Source organism: Anarhichas minor, unplaced genomic scaffold (genome assembly GCF_050575085.1).
Source record: "Anarhichas minor isolate MPS153535 unplaced genomic scaffold, ASM5057508v1 ptg000136l, whole genome shotgun sequence".
In the NCBI taxonomy this organism is placed as follows: Eukaryota; Metazoa; Chordata; class Actinopteri; order Perciformes; family Anarhichadidae; genus Anarhichas; species Anarhichas minor.
In genome coordinates, this window is record NW_027466582.1 from 16,002,756 (window position 1) to 16,010,764 (window position 8,009).

The window sequence follows — 8,009 nt, forward strand, 5'->3', positions numbered from 1 at the left end:
CAGGCTCTGCCTCCAGCTACATCCTATGATCCGGGCAACATGAACTCACCAGAATTTCTTTCTTTCTTTTTTCAGTCCCCTCTTATCAGATTTGAAACGCCTGGCGGTGGCGTCCCAGCAGAGAGAGTGCGCAGTCCTCAGATCTTTGATGGTCAGAGATCAGGCTGAGGAGAACACTGCCCTACATTTCCCTTCACAGGAATACGTTTTCAACAGATTATCTGCTGAGCTCCAATTTCAGCCACTTAACCTCTCAACTGAAATTAAACTTGGCCGATCCGGAGGTTAAGCCACTTATACCTCTGCTGGCGAGAGACGTCCATTGGTATTATGTAAGAGCAGTATATGTATGGTTAGAAGAAGTACATCAGCGCTGTAAGAAAAACAATATCTACAGTGTAAACTACTGAAATATGTTTTCCATTCAATAGCTTAGCAGTGTGGTCAGAGTGAATGCGTGTTGCCCAATTGCATAAAAGTGGAAAGACACAACTTCTCTCTGGATGGCACAAAGTGAGGAAAAGAAGTTGAGAAGTTTCTGCTTTAGCCAAGAGTTGATGCTAATCCTAGGTCTCTACGAGTTCACCAATGTACAGAGGGGGGAAATAACAACACTTCCTGACTTTCTGGTTTGGGGACCAGTCAGGAAGCTGCACAAACACAGACACTCTTTGTGCAATGGTTGGATATAGAAATGCACTTTAAACACACCTGAAAAGTTCATCTTTTGGGCAATACACTAACGGCTTTCTTTCTGTGAGTGAGATGAAAAGAGCAATACCATCTTTGTGTCTGTGCGCCAACTGGTGTTTAGCCTAGCTTAGCATAAAGACTGGAAGCAGGGGGAAAACGGCTTGCAAAAAGAAAAATGTCCCAACACAACAAATCACAATTTGAGTTTTAAGGGGTAGTTGACAAACAACCCAACCGTTTGTGTCATTCAATATTTCAATAGTTTCCTATGACTTACCTGTTTGAAGAAGGTGCAAGTGACACTAGTTGTTTTTTCCATTTAAATGTCAAACCAATTTTTAAGCAAACTTTTGAAATGTGTCAAAAGTGCAGATTATGCGCGTTCCATCAACTGGTTAGGAGTGATTGAACTAGGCTACATAAGAAAGTTGGCACTATAGGCTTTGCTTTACGCATTGTACATTGTATAAATCCCATCCACCCCTGGATGAGCTTTTTGACTACCTCAGCCACCTCTGGATCCTACATGGAGGAGGTGTTGGTCGGGTTCAGGAGTTTTCCACCACTCATCATTCTCCCCAGTCCAGGTCTGCAGCTTTCCTCCCCTCCCTACGATTTCAAGACTAAAAATCCAGATGAAATAACTCTCAGGCCAATATCGTCACCTCCTTAAGAGAACGTTTTTCTTGATAGAAGTGCATCGGTGAGAGTAAATCTCCACAGGCAGCCAAGCAGGCAGAAAGAAGGGGGGGGGGAGAAACAGTGTAATAACATACAAGAGGAGCAAAGAGAGGGGCTGAAGTTCATTGTATGAAAGTGAGAAAAAAAAATGCTGAAATTCCTTCCATCCCTCAGGTCATTTTGCGGTTTTGGGTCCAGTGAAACTCGGACAGTGAAACTCTTAAGTTTCACTGTCCTTGTGGCCAGATTTGAACATAGGCTCAAGGTTTTTGGTTTGGAAGCTTGCAAGGACATCGCTCATCACATTATGCATCAGAGACAAATGACGTTCACACGTTCTCTTTATTCTAAGTGAATTCAACAACTTGGACGACTTCAACAAAAAGGCAATGTGAAGGGAGATACAGTGAATACAAGTTTTATTCAAGTAAAAAGATAATATTCTTTGCAGTTATTATGAACATAGCTGTTCTCACATGTCTAACAAAGGTTGACTGGACTAAAAAACATGAAGTTTCAGTTGGCAATTGTTGCTGTGGCAGTACATTTCGCTGTTTTTCTATTTCTCATGCTTCATTTTCTACCAGTTTTAATCCTGAAATACTATTTGTGATGGTTTACATTTGCATACATCAGTATTTGCTTCTCATGAGCCAGACTTGTTCTGACTGTAAAACTAATTATGGGGCATATTTCCACTGTATTGTGGATGTCATTACATCATATCATGCTCCTAATAGACTAGTAAGATATTTAACCTCATCTCGGTGGCTTATATCTAGCTAACAGATACAGCTGGCATCACTGACTATAGTTTGTACAATAGGATTCCAGAAGTGTTCAAAGTATCGAAAATAAAGAGGGTTTTTTTGCCAAAACATCTGAACAAACCTGAATAGATAGCTACTGTTTCCAATTATTTGAACAGATTTAAAAGTAAACCGCACGTTTATTCTCTCACGTTGAAAAAATGGTAATTAGTTGACTCTATTGGGAGGTTCTTCAGGGATGTAGGTGTTAAGAAATTATTTTTTTAAATTGAACTGTTATGCTGTTATATTTGCTGCCTTCAGGACGTGTTTAGCATAGCTTAGCACAAAGGCTGTTAGCAGGTGGAAACAGATGGCTCATTTAATGTGAAAACATATTCATATCAACACCTCTGAAGCTCCGTTGTCCAGAGCCAGGCCAGCTGCTTATCCCAGCCTCCGGTCTGTATGGTAAGATAGGCTAACGGATTGATATTGATCCGATCATGTCGGAACTATTTCTTCAGGTTTGAGGCTGATGTCGGGACGTGTTTAGATTCGATTGGACAGATTGTTGTTTTTAATTGAGAGTAAGAATGCTGGTTAATTAGTGAGCTTTAGGGGCGTTGCCCGGTGATTTTCTTTCTTTTACCTTTGGTTAGCCGTTTCCTTCAGCTATTATTATAGCTTAGATATTCTCATCTTATTATCGTGAAGTTAATCGACAAGTTTAGTTTTGATGAACGCCGTATTCGAGTTTGACAGGACCAATTGTTTGAGCATGTGTGGAATTTTCTTACCATTTTCATATAGTGTTTATGCTGTGTCTTCATCTAACCTCAGACACGTGCAGTCTGTTTATGTATGACAGGCTCGTCTCAGCGAGAGAAGTCTCACTCTGGCCACATTCCACTGATCGGTCGTCCAGATGATCCAGTTTGTCTACAAACAGCCAGCATTGCCTGCTTTACTCTGGATACCTGCCGAACAACCGCAGGTGCAAAATGTGAAATGACTCACCAAATTATAAAAAAATAAATGGAGTCTTGAGGCCAGTGTGACTGTCTCGGTGTTGATGTCGAAGTGGACATTGATAAATAGCAAGCTTTATTTGTGCTTCCAGTCCCCTGCCGTCTCTCTGTGTTGTTGCCTGGCTACAGCCTTCCTCAGAACATGGCATATTTTTATCACAGTGGCTTGTGTATTCTGGTTACTGCGTGTTTTTATGCTCCCACATTACATCCCGGCGAATTCATGATAGCACGCATGCTGCAGCACATTGTCTCATTTTATTTGTCCTGCAGCAGGGTTTTGTTTTTTTTATCCCAGAATGTGTTCTGCTCATCACCGTTTGTTAGCCGAATCCCACCTGGACAATCGCACACCTGCAGCCGCGATAAGCGACACGGCCATTAGCGCTGGGCCGGGCCGTCATCGGCGCTAACGGCGGCCGTTTCCCCGCACTAGTCACAGTTGGAGTTGATGATGAACCAAGGCCCATTATGGCGCTCACATGCGACTCCGGCGACACATCCTCCCTCTGATTAATTCAGACGTTTATTAATTAGCCATTTCGGGTAATTGACTCCCGGATATTAACGGCTACCTTTTAGGCTCCCAGCGTCGAGCCGTGAGGTGGACCCCTTCAAATAAATCACGGGCCTTTGATTCAGCGCCACTTTAAATGGATAGCAGCTTTGCGAAGCGTGACTGACTAAAAGACAACAGCCTCCCGAGGCTCGGCAGTGTGCAGACAGCAGGGCGCGGGGCTGCACTCCAACTGATTACCTGAACCACAGGCAGACAACATGCTCTCTCTCTCTCTCCCCCTCCTCCCATCTCTCGATCTGCCCCTGTTTTCCTTCTCTCCCCCTTCATCCCTCCCCTCTCAGAGCAGAGACCCGGCTGCACACGGCGGGAGAAGAAGCCACTTAGCAGATAATGACGCTCTGCCCCACCAGCCCGTGACACAAATAAGGCAAGTGGGCATGGAGAGGGAGCATGCCCATCTGCCACCGCCTCATCATTCCTAATATGCCATCCGTATCCCTGGGAGACCAGCAGGGGGTTTGTGGGAAGTGAGGAAGCAAACAGGCTGCTGGCCAGCCTTCATCACACTATTGTAGCAGTGGAGAGACAATTAGGAATAAACAAAGGCACCCTTTACACTGTGGTGTTAATATCCATCTTCATACGCACATAGAAATATTTGTCACTCTCTTGCCAAAAGTCACAGCGGTAATGTTCACGCCTTCTTTTTATGTTGTCTGTAAAATGTCGCTCTGACCTCCCAGCTCTCAGTTGTCCCCGATAAAACCAAGTGCACTGTGAAAGCTGTTAGCGAGCTTCTCATTTGTAGATTGTATCCGCTTCAGTCAATTAACGCTAATTGCGTGAGTTCGGGTTGATCCGAACCCAAACCGTGGCCCTTTGCTGCGCGTCGTTACCTCTCGCAGCCTTTCCTTACTATCCAAGAAAGCAAAAGAAACATGTGGGGAAATGGTAGCCAGTCTACAGATGAACCTGTGGGCTGTTGTCTAGTAAACAAGGTCCCTTGTCGTCTTCATGCATAAAGACGGTTCGACTTGTTACTTGACTGCAGATCAAAAGATGTCAGAAACGATGTCGGTGGATATTTCGTGGAATGTAAAAAGACCATTTGGTGAAGTGGCAGCTCAATGGAAGTCAAATGACTCCGTTGTTTTCATTACCCTTGGGACTTTATACAACAGTGCGGTAGCTTAAAACTACTTGACATTTCCTGATAACCAGTTAAAACCGTCAAGCAGGTTCAGTCCCATAAAATTACCCCAATCTGGCTCACAGTCCTTTGTCATTAAGCTCTCCACCACCACTTTCCAAATCTTTTCCCACATCCACGCTCCCTAAATCTTGTGTGGCCGTGGCGCTGTGTGTCCTGAGGGGGGGGGGGGGGGGGGGGGGTCAGGGGAATAGGAAGCTGGGCTGGAACTGTGTGTGTGTGTGTGTGTGTGTGTGTGCACCTGGGGCTACAGCTCCCACAGGGGCCAGGGTTTGTTTTCCTACCAGACTAATCCAGGACAGACGCAGGGAACTCTGCACTTAAACAGACATCTGGCTGCTCTGTCTGGAGCATTGTCCCGTTCAGATTTCAGATTAGAGCTAATGCTCATAGTGAATATAGTACACATTGTTTTACTGTAAGCTGTCCGACCTCCAGTGGTGGCCTTGAGATAAAGAGGCAGAGGAGCTGGAGGAGTTGAGGTTGCAACAGAGGACAGACTGTTGCTGTGCAGGTTAAGATGTTCTTCTAACACAACTCATCCTCGGGACACTCACTGACCGATTATGATACCGATTACCAGTATCAGAATCACTGCGATACGGCCTAAAATGCTGGATCGGGTATTGGTGAGTACGCGAGTCTATGCACTGCTCAGATATCACGTTATTATATCATTTATCAGCTCATTTATGCTACACAGGAACAACAACAACACGTGTCACATGGTTGCACAGATACATGCGACCAACATGTAAAAATCTCACCCTTCAACGACACTTTGATCGATGAAAGTAAGGGCTAGTTTCACTGAAATTTGCTGTGGATATTCATCCAGAAGATACATCTTGAGGTTTGGTTGTCAGTATTTGGTGGTCAGATTGGCACGAAACTTTCTCAGTGCATTTATGCTCCCCTGTGGATGAAGCCTTTCTATTGTGACTCCTGATAAGCTGTCCTCAGGTGCTACCTTCAGGACTATCTTGGCAACTTTAGCTGTACTGGAAAGGCTTTAAAAATAGCAAACCTGTCAGGCCTAGGGCACATGCCGCGTCTTTTACCGCCTGAAAAATATGAGGCGCGTCGGTCTGCGTTTGGTTCTTATACTTGTGCCAGGTTTCAAGGGTGCGGAGGTCTGTTGCACCAGCTAACCCCATCATTAGCATCTAACATCTCCATCTAGCAGCTTAACTTAGCTTTTAAGCGTGTATGAAAATAATGTCGGCGGGATAGATTGAATTCCTCCACTAAAATAATCAACTTCCTAATCCTCATAATAATATTTACCATAGACTGATATTTACGGAAGAAAGTATAAAATATCTGCCGACTGGGATGAGTTGTTCCTCGTCAAATGTGTAACTATTTTTCTCAGGCCCTGAAAATTTGGGATGGGGATCACTTGTGCGTCTCGACGGCGTCGCTCACGCATTTGAGTGCGCCTTCCGCATGTCTACGTTGGCAACAATGAATTTGAGGGCGCAGAAGACGCGTCATGTGTCCGGGCCCTTAGTGTGCTGCCTATTAAGATGTGATCAGGGATATCATGGGAATGTGGAAGTGATTGTTTCTGGTCAAAAACACAACAAGACACAAACTGTGAACTTTTGGCAGGTGAGCTGCAATTTCTTAAAAATGTCCACAGCTCCTGTATGAAGGATGTTAAGAAAGGGACTCTAAATTCACTGTCAAATACACACAGGGTGATTAATGAGCTGGTTTGTAAAAGACCCTGTGGGAGGGACTGACACTCTATATGCTCAGACGTGCATGCAAAGAGTTTAGCAGGGCGGGTTTTATTTTTCATCAGGTCACATTGACTGTATTAGCACAGGGGTGTGCCTTCTTCACTTTCCCTCTGTGGCTCCGAGGGGAAATAAGAGGACTTCCACAGCAAACGGTGCAATAGAAACCCAATCCCCCACAGCTGCAGGGCTCCTCCCTGCTGAGCAGGTACACGCACGGCTGCTTTGTCTCGAAATGGTAGAAAAGTACATCGTCTCATGTTTGTATTGTTGTATATTGCCCAACCCCTTTCGTACATAATGAGATGTGAAAAACGGTCCTTGTTTCATGGTCGGCTTCCACCAGGCTGACAGCAAAACATGTTAATGAGCCCGCTGTCAGTGGAGACAAGAACATGCAAGTCAAATGCAGTGACAGGTGTTGAACAGAGACACTCTTTGTCTTCTGCATGTACAGTGCACGGTACTGTACGTTGCCATGCCTTCGTCCCGAAATGAGGGGCTGCACTGTGACTTGTGTATAATTCATGTTGTTGAGGCCAGCTGGACTGTATGGCTCATTTATGCCTCCGGAATGTGGAGGAGAATCCTCAGCTACTTTGTTTCCTCCCACTGCACATACAGAGCCCATACATGTCATATAGTACATACAATAGACACGCAGGGGGATTATTATGACATTGTTCACATTCCGAAATAAAATATGAGTGCTCGAGCGCCACAGTGATTAATGCACATTATTTCGTTATGCGGTTTAGTCAGTTATTTTATATATTTTATAAATATGGGGAGAAAGCAGACTCAAATGTTTTCATCTTTCTGGGAATTCAACCCAGTTTCCTACAAAATGATGTTCCCATACAACTGAATTGCACTCTCTATCACATCTTGAGGTAAACGTATTTACAGTCTCAGTTTTCAACATGGAGTTAGCTTCGTAAATTGGAACACAAAAAAAACGCAAAGCTACTTGGTTAAGTTGAGGCAATACAGCTACTTGGTTAATTTGAGGCAACGCAGCTACTTGGTTAGGTTTATACAACACAGCTACTTGGTTAGGTTTATACAACACAGCTACTTGGTTAGGTTTATACAACGCAGCTACTTGGTTAATTTGAGGCAACGCAGCTACTTGGTTCGGTTTATACAACGCAGCTACTTGGTTCGGTTTATACAACGCAGCTACTTGGTTAGGTTTATACAACGCAGCTACTTGGTTAGGTTTATACAACGCAGCTACTTGGTTAGGTTTATACAACGCAGCTACTTGGTTAGGTTTATACAATGCAGCTACTTGGTTCGGTTTATACAACGCAGCTACTTGGTTAGGTTTATACAACGCAGCTACTTGGTTAGGTTTATACAACGCAGCTACTTGGT